We start from the raw sequence: 21,664 nt of genomic DNA on the forward strand, positions 1-21,664 counted from the left end.
TTTGTTACCGGGGTCGACCCCAAAGCCATAATGTCTCAAAACGAAGAGGCTATAGAGAAACTTTGATTTTTTTTCCTTTGTCTCGAACTTCATGAAGAACTCCATTCTATCTCTCCAACAAAAAAGTTGGGCTGCGCCCTAGTTGTACACTCCCTTCGTTCGGAGAACCCTTGTTGATTCTGAACTTCGTTCTCAAAGTAAGCATCCTTTTAACGGGGCATCCCTTTTTAATGTGCCACTTAACCCTGTTTTGAAAATGAGTTTTACTCTTCTGGGCGCTCCCGTGGTTTGCAAGAAGGAAAAAGGACTAATCTTTTGTTACATTTGGCACGAGATGAAAAAGAGAGAGCTTCGTCTGTCGATGAACAACAGATTGACGGAGCTCTTGGCATTGCTTTGTTTTTCTCTCCTTTCCTATCAGCGAGTTCTGATCCTTTTGTTCGAAATTTCTTCGTTCATACCGAACCGCTTGCAGAATCAAATCCAGTTCCACAAGATCCTATATCAGCTATACATCATCCTTGTATTTATGCCAGAGATGTCGCCAGTGCTATGGGCTTTGGGTTATGTAGTTCAAAAATGATGAATCGGATTGTGGCACTCCACTCGCCGCCAATGCAGAAGAATGTCGTCGAAAAAATGGAACGCTGCTTCGCTATGCTGCATGCGTCAGATCCCATATAAGAAGCTCGCTCTTTACCTGATCATTCAAAGATTTTGTGGGTGGCGCGCCTGCTCTATTGTTGCGTAGCAATAGAAGCCTGCTCATGCTGCTTCGGTGGCGCTTTTTCACCTTCTCTTCGCTCTGGACAGGAGCGCTAATGGACACGGGGAGGGAGCAGGAGAAGCGTGTCGTTCATAATGGAAAGAAAGACACCACTACTTCGCCTCTTTGTTGGAACGCCGGCGCGAACACGGTGGTCTCTGACCAGGACGAGGAACCAGTTTGAATTTGGATCTTGACATGTCGGTTGTTTTTAACCATAGGCATCTTGCTAGGAAGTTGGTGGGCTCATCATGAATTAGGTCGGGGTGGCTGGTGGTTTCGGGATCCCATAGAAAATGCGTCTTTTATGCCTCAGTAATTCTACCCCTTCTTCATTCTTGGACCTCGCTTCCGAATATTTTGACTCTTCCATGTTGTGTCTTAGGAACCTTTTCAACACGGTCCGGATTGCTAGCTCCCGTTCATAGTTCCGCTATAGACGATACACAAGGAAGATTTTTATGGCGGTTCTTCCTTCTAATTATAGGCATATCTATGACTCCTTTTTACCAGATGAAGCAGGAGGCATCGGTCCGTAGAACCTATAAAAAAGAGATGGTTGTGGCGCGAAGTACTCTTGTGCACCTACGTCACTCGGCTCGCGCGCAACCCCGCCCCGTTATGTTATGTTATGGAAGACTTTAGATTCTTGTTGGGCTGGTTATTCAGAGCCAGCAACTGGCTGCCGGATTTCGTCCCGTCCGTAGCGCTTCAGAAGTCACTCTGGCATGGCGCTGCTGGATAATTCTGACCAATAGGAATAGGAGGAAAAAAAGATTATGATGAACATCTATTGGAGTCGATCATTTCCAACATCCAATTCAAGTATCTTATTATGTAGTGGAAACGCCTCACAATCTTCAGTTTTACGCTTACGCTTAAGGGAAGAAATGTTCTTGGTGGATGCAGACCCTGGTACCCCCAAAATTTGTATGCAAGATGAGCTTACAGGACTGCCAATCAAGCGAGCCACCAGGTTTGAGAATAAGGTGGGATATGTAGTGGCTGGTGAATCACTGATCAAAAAGCGGATTTTTGATAGATTATTCATCAATATAGTGGCCGGTGAATCACTGATCAAAGAGCGAGCAGCCTCCAGGTTTAATGATTTTTTGGGATCCCTGGATGTAGCGGCTAGCGAACCGCTTCTTCTTCCACAAAGATTCAGACAAAACCGAGCTTGGATAGAACTGAAGAAGATTTGGCGAACGAAGAAAAAGGTCAACGGGTTTATTTAAAAAAATCAAAGGAGGTTATTCAGTAGCCATCGCGGGTTTCATTACTTTTCTTCCATTCAAAAAAGCTCTTCAAAAAAAGGATAGCGAATGATCGATTCACCATTGCTAGCATTAACCCTAAAAGGAGAGATATTGTGATAATAGCAGGAGATCAAACAAGAACTTGATGAAAAGATAGAAAAAAATTATGAAAAATCCGAAGCCCACCTTAATCCATTTTGTTGAGGATCTTGCATTTATTCCGGCCCTATAGTTACATAGCCAAGAAAGGCTCTGGCAATCATGCATGACTGGCGGAGCGCCTATCGCCCTAGCACGACACTCTAAAATGGATGTTGGGTTGGGCCAGCAAGAAGACTTCGACTAGGGTAACGAAGAATGGAATTGAAGAAGGCAGCATAGTCTAAGATAACAAGTAAGTGGTGGATTTGGATGGAGTCTCGCAGAAGAAGAGTACGCGCGCTAGCGTGCCCCAAGACCTCAGCCCTTTTTCTGCTTGCTAGCCAAGGTCAGTTTACTGAATCCCCCTTCCAAACACCAACCCAATCTCCATTCCTTGATGAGAAATGAGCAAGAGCATATGTTTCTCAAAAATATAGCTCCTATATAAACCTAGCCCTTACTACCCGAACTTCTTACCTTCAAAAAGGACTAACTGCCTGAACCCGCTTGCTTATCTTCTACAATCTAATTAAGTTAAGCACTGGTTATTTTTTTAAGTGACCGGAAGTTCTATCAACTACTATTCTAGCACCCAGCTGTGCCATTTGTTTATTCTATTCTTCAGGTATTCCTTTGAATAACTCATCTTATAAAGCCAAGGCCTGACATCCATTGTGGGGATCATGTTTTATCGGGAGACATGGCCTGGTGGTTTCTGACCGAGATTCCTAATCAATAGGGGTAAGATCTCTTCGCATGATCTGGTCCTACCTTTCGTCTACGCTATCTTTTTCTCCCTTCTCAGCTACTGTCCTTACTCCGGATAAATTGGAACACATAGATTATGTTCGTTCCTACCCTTCGCTTCAGGCCATAGTGCTTCTGAATTATTTCTATACCCCTTTGATGATGCAGCATCTGACTCTCGTGGGTAAACTCCTACTTGATTAGTTAGAACTTCTCTGTCTCAACTCGTGGACCTATCTATCTTCTTCTTTTTAAGAGATAGGGGTTTGCTATTCTCACGGATTGCAATTTATTTACCCCATTGAATAGTTTTTTCCTTGTTTTAGCCCTTCCTTCATCTGAACCTTCCAAGTACTAATCTATCTTTATGGGGAAGACCCTTCATCTGACCTCCGGGCTACCTTGTCAATTGTAAAAAGTAGTTGAGTCGTGTCTCGCAAGAGCAAAAAGAGTGAAATGAGGACGTAAGCCCCCTGGGTCTTCCTCTTCCTTCTAAACTAATTGCTTTCGCTTGAATCATCTAGTAAAAAAGTATACTGAGTGGTTGAAGGAAAGCGAAAAGGAATGGCTTTTTCATGTACCAGATCTGGTGAGCCAGACATCAAGCAAAAATGGACATACAATCAAAGAGTAAGGACGAGTTATTTGCAATGACGGGTGGATTGTGTTGGGGAACGTAGTAATTTCAAAAAAAATTCCTACGCACACGCAACATCATGGTGATGCATAGCAATGAGAGGGGAGAGTGTTGTCCACGTACCCTCGTAGACCGACAGCGGAAGCGTTATCACAACGCGGTTGATGTAGTCGTACGTCTTCACGATCCGACCGATCAAGTACCGAACGTACGGCACCTCCAAGTTCTACACACGTTCAGCTCGATGACGTCCCTCGAACTCCGATCCAGCCGAGTGTTGAGGGAGAGTTTCGTCAGCACGACGGCGTGGTGACGATGATGATGTTCCACCGACGCAGGGCTTCGCCTAAGCTCCGCAACGGTATTATCGAGGTGTAATATGGTGGAGGGGGGCACAGCACACGGCTAAAATATCGTATATCAAGTTGTGTCTATGGGGTGCCCCCTGCCCCTGTATATAAAGGAGCAAGGGGAAGAGGGCCGGCCAAGGGGAGGTGGCGCGCCCAAGGGGGGAGTCCTACTCCCACCGGGAGTAGGACTCCTCCTTTCCTTGTGGGAGTAGGAGAAGGGAAGGGGGTAGGAGAAAGAAGGAAGGGGGCGCCCCCCTCCCTAGTCCAATTCGGACTAGCCCATGGGGAGGGGTGCGGCCACCCTTTGAGCTCTTTCCCTCCTTTCCCGGATGGCCCATTAAGGCCCAATACGAATTCCCGTAACTCTCCGGTACTCCGAAAAATACCCAAATCACTCGGAACCTTTCCGAAGTCCGAATATAGTCGTCCAATATATTGATCTTTACGTCTCGGCCATTTCGAGACTCCTCGTCATGTCCCCGATCTCATCCGGGACTCCGAACTCCTTCGGTACATCAAAACTCAATAAAACTGTCATCGTAACGTTAAGCGTGCGGACCCTTCGGGTTCGAGAACTATGTAGACATGACCGAGACACCTCTCCGGTCAACAACCAATAGCGGGACCTGGATGCCCATATTGGCTCCCACATATTCTACGAAGATCTTTATCGGTCAGACCGCATAACAACATACGTTGTTCCCTTTGTCATCGGTATGTTACTTGCCCGAGATTCGATCGTCGGTATCTCGATACCTAGTTCAATCTCGTTACCGGCAAGTCTCTTTACTCGTTCTGTAATACATCATCCCGCAACTAACTCATTAGTCACAATGCTTGCAAGGCTTATAGTGATGTACATTACCGAGTGGGCCCAGAGATACCTCTCCGACAATCGGAGTGACAAATCCTAATCTCGAAATACGCCAACCCAACAAGTACCTTTGGAGACACCTATAGAGCACCTTTATAATCACCCATTTACGTTGTGACGTTTGGTAGCACACAAAGTGTTCCTCCGGTAAACGGGAGTTGCATAATCTCATAGTCATAGGAACATGTATAAGTCAATGAAGAAAGCAATAGCAATATACTAAACGATCGGGTGCTAAGCTAACGAAATGGGTCAAGTCAATCACGTCATTCTCCTAATGAGGTGATCCCGTTAATCAAATGACAACTCATGTCTATGGCTTGGAAACATAACCATCTTTGATTAACGAGCTAGTCAAGTAGAGGCATAATAGTGACACTCTGTTTGTTTATGTATTCACACATGTATCATGTTTCCGGTTAATACAATTCTAGCATGAATAATAAACATTTATCATGATATAAGGAAATAAATAATACTTTATTATTGCCTCTAGGGCATATTTCCTTCAGTCTCCCACTTGCACTAGAGTCAATAATCTAGTTCACATCGCCATGTGATTTAACATTAATAATTCACATCACCATGTGATTAACACCCATAGTTCACATCTCTATGTGACCAACACTCAAAGGGTTTACTAGAGTCAATAATCTAGTTCACATCGCTATGTGATTAACACTCAAAGAGTACTAAGGTGTGATCATGTTTTGATTGTGAGATAATTTTAGTCAACGGGTCTGTCACATTCAGATACGTAAGTATTTTGCAAATTTCTATGTCTACAATGCTCTGCACGGAGCTACTCTAGCTAATTGCTCCAACTTTCAATATGTATCTAGACCGAGACTTAGAGTCATCTAGATTTAGTGTCAAAACTTGCATCGACGTAACCCTTTACGACGAACCTTTTGTCAATTCCATAATCGAGAAACATATCCTTATTCCACTAAGGATAATTTTGACCGCTGTCCAGTGATCTACTCCTAGATCACTATTGTACTCCCTTTCCAAAATCAGTGTAGGGTATACAATAGATCTGGTACACAGCATGGCATACTTTATAGAACCTATGGCCAAGGCATAGGGAATGACTTTCATTCTCTTTCTATCTTTTGCCGTGGTCGTGCTTTGAGTCTTTACTCAATTTCACACCTTGTAACACAGGCAAGAACTCTTTCTTTGACTGTTCTATTTTGAACTACTTCAAAATCTTGTTAAGGTATGTACTCATTGAAAAACTTATCAAGCGTCTTCATCTATCTCTATAGATCTTGATGCTCAATATGTAAGCAGCTTCACCGAGGTCTATCTTTGAAAAACTCCTTTCAAACACTCCTTTATGCTTTGCAGAATAATTCTACATTATTTCCGATCAACAATATGTCATTCACATATACTTATCAGAAATGTTGTAGTGCTCCCACTCACTTTCTTGTAAATACAGGTTTCACTGCAAGTCTGTATAAAACTATATCCTTTGATCAACTTATCAAAGCGTATATTCCAACTCCGAGATGCTTGCACCAGTCCATAGATGGATCGCTGGAGCTTGCATATTTTGTTAGCACTTTTAGGATTGACAAAACCTCCTGGTTGCATCATATACAACTCTTCTTTAATAAATCCATTAAGGAATGTAGTTTTGTTTATCCATTTGCCAGATTTCATAAAATGCGGCAATTGCTAACATGATTCAGATAGACTTTAAGCATAGATACGAGTGAGAAACTCTCTCATCGTAGTCAACACCTTGAACTTGTCGAAAACCTTTTGCGACAATTCTAGCTTTGTAGATAGTAACACTACTATCAGCGTCCGTATTCCTCTTGAAGATCCATTTAATCTCAATGGCTCGCCGATCATTGGGCAAGTCAATCAAAGTCCATACTTTGTTCTCATACATGGATCTCATCTCAGATTTCATGGCCTCAAGCCATTTTGCGGAATCTGGGCTCACCATCGCTTCCTCATAGTTCGTAGGTTCGTCATGGTCAAATAACATGACCTCCAGAACAGGATTACCATACCACTCTGGTGTGGATCTCACTCTAGTTTACCTACGAGGTTTGGTAGTAACTTGATCTGAAGTTTACATGATCATCATCATTAACTTCCTCACTAATTGGTGTAGGAGTCACAGGAACAGATTTCTGTGATGAACTACTTTCCAATAAGGGAGCAGGTACAGTTACCTCATCAAGTTCTACTTTCCTCCCACTCACTTCTTTCGAGAGAAACTCCTTCTCTAGAAAGGATCCATACTTAGCAACGAATGTCTTGCCTTCGGATCTGTGATAGAAGGTATACCCAACTGTCTCCTTTGGGTATCCTATGAAGACACATTTCTCCGATTTGGGTTTGAGCTTATCAGGATGAAACTTTTTCACATAAGCATCGCAACCTCAAACTTTAAGAAACGACAACTTTGGTTTCTTGCTAAACCTCAGTTCATAAGGCGTCGTCTCAACGGATTTTGATGGTGCCCTATTTAACGTGAATGTAGCTGTCTCTAATGCATAACCCCAAAACGATTAGTGGTAAATTGGTAAGAGACATCATAGATTGCACTATATCCAATAAAGTACGGTTATGACGTTCGGACACACCATTATGCTGTGGTGTTCCAGGTGGCATGAATTTGTGAAACTACTCCACATTGTTTTAATTGAAGACCAAACTCGTAACTCAAATATTTGTCTCCGCGATCAGATTGTAGAAACTTTATTTTCTTGTTACGATGATTTTCTACTTCACTCTGAAATTATATGAACTTTTCAAATGTTTCAGACTTCTGTTTCATTAAGTAGATATACCTATATCTGCTCAAATCATCTATGAAGGTCAGAAAATAATGATACCTGCTACGAGCCTCAATATTCATCGGACCACATACATCAGTATGTATGATTTCCAACAAATCTGTTGCTTGCTCCATTGTTCCGGAGAATGGCGTTTTAGTCATCTTGCCCAAGAGGCATGGTTCGCAAGCATCAAGTGATTCATAGTCAAGTGATTCCAAAATCCCATCAGCATGGAGTTTCTTCATGCGCTTTACACCAATATGACCTAAACGGCAGTGCTACAAATAAGTTGCACTATGATTATTAACTTTGCATCTTTTGGCTTGAATATTATGAATATGTGTATCACTACGATCGAGATCCAACAAATCATTTTTGTTGGTGTGTATGACCAAAAAAGGTTTTTATTCATGTAAACAGAACAACAATTGTTCTCTAACTTAAATGAATAACCGTATTGCAATAAACATGATCATATCATATTCATGCTCAACGTAAACACTAAATAACACTTATTTAGTTTCAACACTAATCCCGAAAGTACAGGGAGTGTGCGATGATGATCATATCAATCTTGGAACTACTTCCAACACACATCGTCACCTCGCCTTTTTACTAGTCTCTGTTTATTCTGCAACTCCCGTTTCGAGTTACTACTTTAGCAACTAAACCAGTATCAAATACCGAGGGGTTGCTATAAACACTAGTAAAGTACACATCAATAACATGTATATCCAATATACCTTTGTTCACTTTGCCATCCTTCTTATCCACCAAATACTTGGGGCAGTTCCGCTTCCAGTGACCAGTCCCTTTGCAGTAGAAGCACTTCGTCTCAGGCTTAGGTACAGACTTGGGCTTCTTCACTTGAGTAGCAACTTGCTTGCCATTCTTTTTGAAGTTCCCCTTCTATCCCTTTGCCCTTTTCTTGAAACTAGTGGTCATGTTAACCATCAACACTTGATGCTCTTTCTTGATTTCTACCTGCGTCGATTTCAACATCACGAAGAGCTTGGGAATTACTTTCTTCATCCCTTGCATACTATAGTTCATCACGAAGTTCTACTAACTTGGTGATGGTGACTAGAGAATTCTGTCAATCACTATTTTATCTGGAAGATTAACTCCCACTTGATTCAAGCGATTATAGTACCCAGACAATCTGAGCACATACTCACTAGTTGAGCGATTCTCCTCCATCTTTTAGCTATAGAACTTGTTGGAGACTTCATATCTCTCAACTCGGGTATTTGCTTGAAATATTAACTTCAACTCCTGGAACATCTTATATGGTCCATGACGTTCAAAACGTCTTTGAAGTCCTCATTCTAAGCCGTTAAGCATGGTGCACTAAACTATCAAGTAGTCATCATATTGAGCTAGCCAAACGTTCATAACGTCTGCATCTGCTCATGCAATAGGTCTGTCACCTAGCGGTGCATCAAGGACATAATTTTTCTGTGCAGCAATGAGGATTATCCTCAGATCACGGATCCAATCCGCATCTTTGCTACTAACATCTTTCAACATAATTTTTCTCTAGGAACATATCAATAATAAACACAGGGAAGCAACAACGCGAGCTATTGATCTACAACATAATTTGCAAAATACTATCAGGACTAAGTTCATGATAAATTCAAGTTCAATTAATCATATTACTTAAGAACTCCCACTTAGATAGATATCCCTGTAATCATCTAAGTGATTACGTGATCCAAATCAACTAAACCATGTCCGATTAACACGTGAGATGGAGTAGTTTCAATGGTGAACATCACTATGTTGATCATATCTACTATATGATTCACGCTCGACCTTTCGGTCTCCGTGTTCCGAGGCCATATCTGTTATATGCTAGGCTCGTCAAGTTTAACCTGAGTATTCCGCGTGTGCAACTGTTTTGCACCCGTTGTATTTGAACGTAGAGCCTATTACACCCGATCATCACGTGGTGTCTCAGCACGAAGAACTTTCGCGATGGTGCATACTCAGGGAGAACACTTATACTTTGATAATTTAGTGAAGGATCATCTTATAATGCTACCGTCAAACAAAGCAAGATAAGATGCATAAAGGATTAACATCACATGCAATCAATATAAGTGATATGATATGGCCATCATCATCTTGTGCTTGTGATCTCCATCTCCGAAGCACCGTGCTTGTGATCTCCATCTCCGAAGCACCGTCATGATCACCATCGTCACCGGCGCGACACCTTGATCTCCATCGTAGCATCGTTGTCGTCTCGTCAATCTTATGCTTCTACGACTATCGCTACCGCTTAGTGATAAAGTAAAGCATTACATGGCGATTGCATTGCATACAATAAAACGACAACCATATGGCTCCTGCCAGTTGCCGATAACTCGGTTACGAAACATGATCATCTCATACAAGAAATTATATCACATCATGTCTTTGACCATATCACATCACAACATGCCCTGCAAAAACAAGTTAGACGTCCTCTACTTTGTTGTTGCAAGTTTTACGTGGCTGCTACGGGCTTAGCAAGAACCGTTCTTACCTACGCATCAAAACCACAATGATAGTTTGTCAAGTTGGTGCTGTTTTAACCTTCGCAAGGACCGGGCGTAGCCACACTCGGTTCAACTAAAGTGAGAGAGACAGACACCCGCGAGTCACCTTTAAGCAACGAGTGCTCGCAACGGTGAAACCAGTCTCGCGTAAGCGTACGCGTAATGTCGGTCCGGGCCGCTTCATCTCACAATACCGCTGAACCAAAGTATGACATGCTGGTAAGCAGTATGACTTATATCACCCACAACTCACTTGTGTTCTAATCGTGCATAGCATCAACGCATAAAACCAGGCTCGGATGCCACTGTTGGGGAACGTAGTAATTTCAAAAAAATTCCTACGCACACGCAAGATCATGGTGATGCATAGTAACGAGAGGGGAGAGTGTTGTCCACGTACCCTCGTAGACCGACAGCGGAAGCGTTATCACAACGCGGTTGATGTAGTCGTACGTCTTCACGATCCGACCGATCAAGTACCGAACGTACGGCACCTCCAAGTTCTACACACGTTCAGCATGGTGATGCATAGCAACGAGAGGGGAGAGTGTTGTCCACGTACCCTCGTAGACCGACAGCGGAAGCGTTATCACAACGCGGTTGATGTAGTCGTACGTCTTCACGATCCGACCGATCAAGTACCGAACGTACAGCACCTCCAAGTTCTACACACATTCAGCTCGATGACGTCCCTCGAACTCTGATCCAGCCGAGTGTAGAGGGAGAGTTTCGTCAGCACGACGGCGTAGTGACGATGATGATGTTCCACCGACGCAGGGCTTCGCCTAAGCTCCGCAACGGTATTATCGAGGTGTAATATGGTGGAGGGGGCACCGCACACGGCTAAAATATCGTATATCAAGTTGTGTCTATGGGGTGCCCCCCTGCCCCTGTATATAAAGGAGCAAGGGGAAGAGGGCCGGCCAAGGGGAGGTCGCGCGCCCAAGGGGGAGTCCTACTCCCACCGGGAGTAGGACTCCTCCTTTCCTTGTGGGAGTAGGAGAAGGGAAGGGGGAAGGAGAAAGAAGGAAGGGGGCGCCCCCCTCCCTAGTCCAATTCGGACTAGCCCATGGGGAGGGGTGCGGCCACCCTTTGAGGTCTTTCCCTCCTTTCCCGGATGGCCCATTAAGGCCCAATACGAATTCCCGTAACTCTCCGGTACTCCGAAAAATACCCGAATCACTCGGAACCTTTCCGAAGTCCGAATATAGTCGTCCAATATATTGATCTTTACGTCTCGGCCATTTCGAGACTCCTCGTCATGTCTCCGATCTCATCCGGGACTCTGAACTCCTTCGGTACATCAAAACTCAATAAAACTGTCATCGTAATGTTAAGCGTGCGGACCCTTCGGGTTCGAGAACTATGTAGACATGACCGAGACACCTCTCCGGTCAATAACCAATAGCGGGACCTGGATGCCCATATTGGCTCCCACATATTCTACGAAGATCTTTATCGGTCAGACCGCATAACAACATACGTTGTTCCCTTTGTCATCGGTATGTTACTTGCCCGAGATTCGATCGTCGGTATCTCGATACCTAGTTCAATCTCGTTACCGGCAAGTCTCTTTACTCGTTCCGTAATACATCATCCCGCAACTAACTCATTAGTCACAATGCTTGCAAGGCTTATAGTGATGTGCATTACCGAGTGGGCCCAGAGATACCTCTCCGACAATCGGAGTGACAAATCCTAATCTCGAAATACGCCAACCCAACAAGTACCTTTGGAGACACCTGTAGAGCACCTTTATAATCACCCATTTACGTTGTGACGTTTGGTAGCACACAAAGTGTTCCTCCGGTAAACGGGAGTTGCATAATCTCATAGTCATAGGAACATGTATAAGTCATGAAGAAAGCCATAGCAATATACTAAACGATCGGGTGCTAAGCTAACGGAATGGGTCAAGTCAATCACGTCATTCTCCTAATGAGGTGATCCCGTTAATCAAATGACAACTCATGTCTATGGCTAGGAAACATAACCATCTTTGATTAATGAGCTAGTCAAGTAGAGGCATACTAGTGACACTCTGTTTGTTTATGTATTCACACATGTATCATGTTTCCGGTTAATACAATTCTAGCATGAATAATAAACATTTATCATGATATAAGGAAATAAATAATACTTTATTATTGCCTCTAGGGCATATTTCCTTCAGATTGGTCAGAGCTGCAAGGAGAGACTCAGTTATGGCGAGATAAACAGCTTGCTTCAATGCTCGGATTCAGGTAGAAAGTAAGAGAAGTAGCATATTCATAGGAGAGCTTTGTACTTGAATTAGTAGTCCCAGTAGTTGGAAAAAAGCTCTGAATACAGATTTAAAGCATCAAGATAGGTAGTCCTATCATTAGTTGGCCAGTCATAGCAATTTAAGTAGAGAGCTTGCTTCGGGATCAGATCATTCAGCTAAAGCTGTCAAGCCGGGTAGGCTTTGAGGAACATTGGGGGTTCCTTATGTTGTTACTGAGCAGATATGTCTATTGTGCCCGGCAAAAACAGATTTGCAAGGAGTTTGACAAAGGCTTTCTCATTCAAAAAAAAACAATTTCAAGTATATCTCCCTTGTCCATTCTCTGCTCGGATGATTGCCACTTATGTGAATTTCATTGCTGTGGGTCCCGTGTGTGCTCGAATAAGATTGTTTTAGGATTCTATTTAGTTGAATTTCTTGACTCCACGATGCTGGTTATCGAGTTTATGGCGCCGCCGACCATCCAAAAAGTCAAAGATGGCATCGGCATTTACTTATTATGTTCTCTTCTAATAGTGATCCCTTGGTATTCAGGTTGTAAAATCCTGATAGGAAAGTCGACTATTATACCTTGTTTTTGTAATGGCCTATCATCTTTAAAAATCCGAAAGATAAGGATTTCACAAAACTTTTGCATTCCTTTTTCTTTGAAAAGAAAACCTTGCCATTTTGGGCCGCTGTTACCATTTCCATTTCCTGAACCTAAACCTAACTAATACTTAGTTGTTTCCACTTCCTCATCTGGTGATAGATCTTCATCTTCTTCTGGCTCAAATCCCTTTTTCATATCCAGGGCAGGCTTTAGGTATGCTTTAGTTCGAAATCATTAAAGATATGCTCGACCTCGTTTATGTCCATGGTATCAGTGTACGTACCTTCTACTATCAACCAGATGAGATAGGGCTTTGAATGGTCAGAGTCAGTCTCCTCTTATTCTTTTAGGTCGTTTAGCAGTTCCCCAACCAGCTTTCTCCTCGAGAAAGCCTTCCCGAGATTCAAAGAACAAGGTTTGAAGGTTGATCTCTGGGATCAGTGATAGTTCGGAACCAGCAAAGGGAGGCTGAAAAGCCGTAGTGCTAACGTACGCCCTGTAGTTTTGAAGCTAAAAAGACAGCAGCGAGCTCCGCGTCGAAAAGCGAAGCGAGCCGCGCTAGCGCGCTACTCTTCCTTTATGAGCGAGACTCTATCCAGATCTACTGATCTAAGAACTCCGCGAGCGAACTGAGCGAGCCACGAGGTGCCTATCGGCAAGGCTTGGAAAAGCCTTAAGTTTAGGCTCCCTTCCTTCACTGAACTGATTCACCCAGGTCCAAACCAGCTGAGCTAGCTAATTTTTCCTTTATGAGATCTCGGCTCTTCGGAATGATTGGAGAGAGCCCCGCCTCCTCTTGGTTGGTGTCGGGCCCGAGAGTTATGGGACTAGTTCCTTAAAGAGCCTTTCGTTCGGGCTGGCAGGAGGGGCCCTGATCTATCAATTGAGGGAGCAAAAAACAGGCTTTGCTCCCCCCTTTTTAAATGAAGAAAGAAAGAAGGGTCGAAGTTTAGACCGCTCACAGTAGTTCTACCCGTAGAAAAGATCATGAAATAGGCGACCAAAATGGTACCCGAATCCATTTACGATCCTGAGTTTCCAGACACATCGCACTTCCGCTCGGGTCAAGGCTACCACTCGGCCCTCAGACGGATCAAAGAAGAGTGGGGAACCTCTCGCTGGTTTTTGGAATTCGACATCAGGAAGTATTTTCACACCATTGACCGACATTGATTCATCTCAATCTTGAAGGAAGAGATCGACAATTCCAAGTTCTTTTACCCCACTCAGAAAAAGTTTTCTGCCGGACGACTCGTAGGGGGTGAGAAGGGCCCTGACTCCATCCCAAACACTGTACTACTGTCGGCCCTACCAGGCAATATCTACCTACACAAGCTCGATTAGGACATAGGGAGGATCCGGCAGAAGCACGAAATTCCTCTTGTAGTGAGAATAAGATCGGATGTATTAAGAATAGGTCGTCCTATTGATCACGAAGAAAAGTATGGAAAAGATGCAAGCTTCAACGCTCCCCAAGACAACAGAGCCCTCATAGTGGGGAGGGTAAAGAGCATCCAACGCAAAGCGACCTTTCATTCCCTTGTTTCGTCGTGGCACACCCCCCCCCACAAGCACCCCCAGGCGAAGGGGAGACCAGAAAACGCCTTTCGTTTCCCCCCCTTCAGCGGCCCTAGCCGCCTTCCTTAACGAGCCCTCGAGCCTCCTTTGCGCCGCCTTCCTCATAGAAGCTGTTGGGTTGACCCCGAAGGCCGAATTCAATGGTAGAGAAGGCTTTAATAAGAATTTGGCCATGGGAGACCTTCTTAAGTATTGCAAAAGAAGGGGCCTGCTGATAGAGCTGGGCGGGGAGGCGATACTAGTTATCAGGTCAGAGAGAGGCCTCACCCGTAAGATGGCCCCCTTTAAAAGCCATCCCTTATTAATAAGGATTTGTTACGCGCGATATGCCGACGACTTACTACTGGGCATCGTGGGTGCCGTATTTCTTCTCATAGAAATACAAAAATGTATCACCCACTTCCTACAATCCGGTCTGAACCTTTGGGTAGGCTCCGCAGGATCAACAACCATAGCTTCATGGAGTACGGTAGAATTCCCCGGCACGGTCATTCGGGAAGTCCCCCAGAGGACGACTCCCATACAATTCTTGCGAGAGCTGGAGAAGCGTCTACGGGTAAAGCACCGTATCCATATAACTGCCTGCCACCTATGCACCGCCATCCATTCCATGTTTAGGGACCTAGGTTATAGTATCCCTATCAAAGAGTTGACGAAGGGATGAGCGGAAGAGGTCATCTACTGGACGCGGTTCAACTAGCAGAGACTCTTGGAAAAGATGGACTAAAAAGTCCCCAAGTTAGCGTATTATGGGGGACAGTCATCCGGCAAAGATCGAGGGGGATCTTGTTGTTGCATAGCTCAGGTCAGAGCAAGGTGCCATCAGGCGTTCAACAGGAAGTCCCACGATCGGGCATGAGTGTCCTGAAGAAGAAATTGTATACTCCCTTTGGTCGGAAGGCGGCGGGGGAAGGAAGGGGACACTGGGCGGGATCTTTCAGCAGCGAATTCCCCATACAGATAGAGGCGCCTATCAAAAAGATACTCTGAAGGCTTCGGGATCAAGGTCTCATTAACCGAAGAAGACCTAGGACAATCCACGTGGCCTCGTTGACCAACGTCAGCGACAGAGACATAGTAAATTGGTCCGCGAACATCGCGCTAAGTCCTTGTCCTACTACAGGTGTTGCGACAACCTTTACCAAGTCCGAACGAGTGTCAACTACCAGATCCACTGGTCCGCTATATTCACCCTAGCCCACAAGCACAAATCTTCGGCGCCGAATATAATCCTAAAGTACCCCAATGACTCAAATATAGTCAATCGAGAAGGTGGTAAGACCCTTGCTGATTTCCCAAACAGCATAGAGCTTGGGAAGCTCGGACTCGGTCAAGATCCGAACAACGACGGAGCACTCAACTACATGTTTAATAAGTAGTTGTCTTTTTCTATTTGGATTTTAGCGAACAGGCGTTTACATGAGATTAGTTGAGTAGGCTTGCCTTATCTGCTATAAGATAGCTAGTTGTGGGGCTTTCGAAAAAAGGCTGAAGGCTTCGCTATCGCTCATGGCTTGTATTGTAGTCGTAGTCTTGTAGTCGGCCCTTCATGCCTCTTTAGTCTTTCTAATCCTCAGGCCTTTTTCCTTCATTCATTTTGCGGTAGCTTATGCGTCAGAAAATAAGAACCTTTTCGGCCCGGAAGATCGCTGCTTCGCTTCTGGCGACTAGCTTCTACCCACAATGGCTAAAGCTACCTTGAATCAATGAACGAATGAATGATTCATAACCCCCATGGGTTCGAGGACCCGTTGGTCAAAGGAAAAGGGGGGTACAGATTCTAGGACGGAGCCGTACGAGGCGAGAGTCTCACGCACAGTTCCTTTGAGAAGGGTGTGATACCACCACCTATCAGGCCCGACGAGCGGTCCACGGAGCTGCATCCCTACTCACTTGGTCTATGCACACCGCTCTTTCCAGGAGGTTGGCTGCCTATCCTAGATCTTCCCATTTCCAAGAAGATCCCTTGTTCGATCTGGTTTAGTATCAAGGTTCTTCTTTTTCTGTTTCTATATAGATGGGTCCGTGCAGCATTTCCACGATATCGTTATGATAAATTAATGGGACTTGGCCGGAAAGTGTTCTTGCCTCTATCATTAGCTCGGGTAGTCCCCGTTTCAGGTGTTTTAGTCACCTTTCGATGGCTCCCTTAATGTATGTGCCAGGAAGTTTCTTATGAAGGGGGCTACTCCCCGAAAATGCCCCGCCCCTTGTTCGTTTGTCGTTGGGGATTCATTGCTCGTTCTGCGGTTATAAGTAACGTAGCCAGCATAAGTTCTAGAATAGGGTTGCGGGCAGGAGGGCTTTGTTTGTGCAATCTTATTCGCAACACCCTCTCCTCCGGCGAACCTGCGATCGCCGCCTCTAACTGAATGCTCAACTGAGGTCGTGTACAACAACCTTAACCGCACAAGCCTGGGCTGGGCCTACCCCCATCCCTAGAGGAGCCGTATGAGGCGGAAGCTCCACGTACGGTTTGAAGACGAGCCTTTCCAGTAATGGGGCCTAGGGACCGATATGATGATTGGTTTAGGTAGGGCGGTCGGCCTACTACGGGCACCTGTAGGGATTAGTGCGTGAGACCACGACCCACAAACTGACACATGGGACTCACCCTTGACTTGAGAATGGAAGAAGGGAAACATAGCATGTCACAAGAGCGAGGCGAGGGGGCTCCGCCCTACAGCGAGAGGGACGCCTCGCGAGCCAGGCTTTGGAGATGAGGCCTTTTGGCGAAGCCAAGTCAATTTTGGGCCACCAAACCCTGCAACTGAGGAAAAGGCCCTATGGAGTAAAGGGAAGCATGTACGTTGTCACACTCCCTGCCCTCCAAAGTTGCCTAGAGGACGGGCCAGACGCAGCAGAGCGAAGCCCCAGGAGCGGATTCCTCATGAGCAGGGGGACAGGACACGGCCATCTCGAGGCACATCACGACCTACAGGCAACACCAGCGAGACCTAGGAAGGTAACCCGATTGGGAGTTAGAGGATCCATAATACCCGCAGCCTCCCGGACTTCATATTCATCATTTTCTAAAGAAAGGGTAAGGGATCTCTTTTCTGCAATGGAAAAAAATAAGCTCCGCTGATTTGACTCGGCACAACCTAACGATACATCCAATACCAATGATCTGTGCCTACCGATAGGATACTCCTCCAAAAAATTGACTATATAAAGAGCTAGTGTCAATAAAAAGGCTAATGACAGAGAAGAGTCAATCTCCTTTACTCCTCCCGACACCTCAAAATGAGAAAATCCCTTCATCTAGGGGGGCGCCCGTGCCTACTCAGGGAGGAACTTCTACCACGGCTGACACATTATCTCCCACAAAGACCAACGACCCTTCCCGAAGAGAAGTTGGCTGACGGGGATGTCTTGAGAAGAAATACAAGAATTGGTAGCCTCCCAAATCAAACATACATTGACAGGGGTTGCCAACAAAAAGAAAGGAAATAGGCCCTAGTGAATTTGATATGGTACCGTACCCCAAGGAAGAGGTATAGTACACTGCGCCAAAATGCAAAATGTTGAATGGGGTAGGGAACCCTGAACAACACCTCGCCCTTTTCAAAGCTACATGCGGGAATACCGGGGGCAATGAAGCCCTTCTTCTCGTATTCTATACTAAATAAACAATCTAATCTAGAAAGAGTTTCAAATACTAAAACTTAAAGGAAGGGCGGTTAGAACAAAGAAAGGGATGACACTTTCAATGCGCGAAATCCGTATCGAGTTAGAGTGCGAAAGTTCTTGCTGCAGCCGTTCTATTCGCTGCTTGCTACTTTCTAGAATGGAAGATAAGATGAATGAATGAATAGATTGCATTGTTTTCTAGTTCAATCTATAGTCTAGATTCCATTCCCTCAATCCACTCTAGTTTAAATGACGGGATTGGGCCATACCAACCTTCACTTAGTCTTAATAAAATACTGCTTCATAACTTCAAGGATTGGGAGGAGGTGGCGTAAAAAGGAAGGAAAAAGGAATTCAAAATCCGTCCCTTCCCACAGAATCATCGGTCTTGACTTTCCTTACTCTCCCAACCCCACTACTGTAAAAAGTACTCTTTTTGTTTTGAGACTAGCTAGTCGCTATGGTTTGTGGGAAAACTCTTCTCTCTCTGGTCTCACTTCGAGTCCTTCTAGAAGTAAATAAAGGAAATGCTTATTCAACTACGGCATTGTCGGACAACCGACCGGATTCAAGCCCTTGGCCCTCAACTCGGACGGACTTGTGGAAATCCTCGAAAACAAGTATTGCTCAACTCACCTATCTATAACATAGAAATGTTGCATCCAACCCTGGAACGAGAGGTAAAGAATAGGCTACCATACGAGATGAGACGACTTCATTCTTGGCTTTCATCCCTATGCTTAAGAAAGATAAGGGATTGGATTTCATATGTTTTATTTAGAGCTCCGTCGTTCCGACTGGAATATGTAACCTTCCACCACACGTAAACCAAACCTCTTTGCTTTTTGGCGTTTCCTTCCAATAAACATCAGGGTGCGAATCTGAGTAGTTCCTTGCTCAAGACCATGAAGCAAGAGCGAAGCAGAACCGGTTTTCAATTCATCGAAACTCTTGAAAAGTTCCTTTGCTTTTAAAGCGAAAGCACATGCCAACAAATTGGAACCATAATCCCCTCCATCTGCCTCACTCTCTGGTAGTATATGCTCTGATCGAGGCCCTATTCTTATTATGATGATTTGGATATTTAATTGCCTTTGACTGATTCATCTTACCATTTTACTAGAGTTTTTTTTCTAGTAAGTTTAACATGAGCGGAATTGGTGTACTTGACCAGTAGTGAACTCTCAGTTGTGTTCGATAGTCGGTTACGAGTTCCCATATCTTACGCAACCTTACCTTTTCTTACCATGGGCCAAATTGCGGAGGAAAGAAGAATCACTATTTTTCATAGAACTCACTTTTGGTACTGGAGAGTACCTTCCACTAGGTCAGAGCCATGGATCCAAAGCCTACTAGTTAGCTTTGAAGGTTTAGGCTTGAGAGAAATCTTGAACAGAACACCGCCTCCCTCCTATCAACCTATTCAGATTTGCTTATAACTTTCTCTTTCGTTTTTGTAGATATAGGCTTTGGCGGATTTTCTCAAGGCTCGAGTGAAGTGACAAGCACATATTACCGGAAGCTAGTGATCCCGCCCGGCCAGCTCAGCATGCTTTAGAGCTCCTTGATTGGTACGAGGTAGTGATAGCAAGAGACAACTCTCAATTGTTGTAATATAGAGACTCCTTTCAATGATTATAGATCCAAAGGATCGTTATTGATAGGAAACTGCCTTGACTTGAAGAATTGAATCCGAATTCTTCTTCTTATTCTTCTGAAAGTCTCCCAGGCATGGTATCATCGGATCCACAAGGTCAATTTGTATCCATTTGTTTGGAAACCGGAAATGCCAACTGCTCACTTCTTGCTGACGATGAAGGTGCCATGGGTGATTGCGCCAGCCATTCCCTCATTGAAAAGAAAGCGCCAACCCTGCCACTAAAGCTAAGGCCAACCACAACCCAGTGAAATGAAATGAGTATGAAAAATAACATAGATTAATCTTGATGCGATCGATGCAGACACACTTCTTTTCTTACAGGCTACAGTCAGAAACAACAACTTCGCAAATCACCCTAAGTGTGCCATATGAAAAAACAAAAGCAACTGTGGGTATAGACCAATTTCCTGCCCGAGAAGAGGCTCAGCCTACCAAACTGTAACATCCCAAATTTTCAATTTGGAATGTTATACATAGGTCATTCATGCATATCATATTTTATTGCATTTCATTTCGCGATCCTCAAAATTCTAAGCAACTCAAGGACCCTTGGAGAGAGTTGGGGATTTCACGTTTTTCATATTTGACTTTTATCAAATATTGAAACAAGGGTCACTTGGTTTTAATTTATTTTCTCTTCGAAAATATTTCATATTAAAATATCAAAGAGGAGATAATATGAATTCTCCCAAAATAAATGAAATATTGGAGGAAATATATTAAAATCAAATATTTGATTTTATTCGGATTTTATTGCAATTTTATTTGAATTAGGAAAAATACGCGTTTTCAAAATTACATTTTAGGCCCAAATAAATGTTCACCTTGTCCGGCATATTTTTAGAGGACAGGGAAAATTTATTTCGGGATTTTTGGAGTCCGTTTAGTATTATTTTTCTTTCTTTTTCTGCGCGTCGGAATTATTAAAAAAAAGAAGGCAACCGACCTACGGGCCGTAACCGGCCCGGACTCCCCTGGCCAGGTCGCCTTTATAAGCCACCCGAGCTGCCCCCGCAGCCCACCCCACCGCCAGCCCGCCCACGCCTCCGAAACCCTAGCCGCCGCCGCCTCGAGCCGCGTGCCGCGCCGCCGCCGCAGACTTCGCCGGAGTTAGCCGCCGCCGTTTTTTTCATCGGTTCATTTCGATAAACCCTAGATCTATATCTGTTTTTTAATTTCCGGTTTATTTCATTAGATTGGTTTTTCTGTCGGTTTATTTATTTTGCGAACGTTCGTCCGTTCGTTCGTTTAAACGAACGCCGTTCACCCGATAGTCACAGACAGCGAACGTTCGTTCGTTGGCCTGTTCGTCAGTTTTTCTTTTTCCAGGGTTTTTCACGATTATTTCCGATCACGATTTCTGACCCGATTTTCGTTTTAGTTTATCTTTTCGCTCGTTTGTCGGAATCAGGCGATTCAAGCGCCTAGATCTTTCTCTCGAAGCCCTCTTTCTGTTTAACCAACTTGAACAAGATTTTGGTACTGTAAAATTTGACTTTAGTCCAAATTAGTAATCGGATCTTGTTTCTTCCGCAGTTTGAGTTTCGTTGCTCCGTTTGATTTGATTCTTTTTGCAAACCGGAGTTCTTAAGTTGAACTTTCTGGTTAGATCTTCTTATTTGAGTTTTACCCATGCATCTTTGCTTGATTGCTTATGTATGCTATTGTTTGTTTGCGATAGAATTCCCGGAGTGCGAAGCGTGCTACTACGAGTCACTAGGTTTTGTGTATCGTCGGCAAGGCAAGTAACACATTGATCATACCCCTTTATACCCAGTTTTTATGCATTAGATACAATCCTCACACATTGC

The 21,664-nt window shown here is 44.2% G+C and overlaps 2 pseudogenes; one reads left to right on the forward strand and one right to left on the reverse strand.

Annotated features, from left to right (window-relative positions):
* Positions 1–263: 263 nt before the first annotated feature.
* Positions 264–524, reverse strand: LOC109787386 (uncharacterized; annotated as a pseudogene).
* Positions 525–13,987: 13,463 nt separating this feature from the next.
* On the forward strand, positions 13,988–16,040 carry LOC109732345 (uncharacterized; annotated as a pseudogene).
* The last annotated feature ends 5,624 nt before the right edge of the window (positions 16,041–21,664 follow it).

This window comes from Aegilops tauschii, chromosome 7 (genome assembly GCF_002575655.3).
Source record: "Aegilops tauschii subsp. strangulata cultivar AL8/78 chromosome 7, Aet v6.0, whole genome shotgun sequence".
NCBI lineage: Eukaryota > Viridiplantae > Streptophyta > Magnoliopsida > Poales > Poaceae > Aegilops > Aegilops tauschii.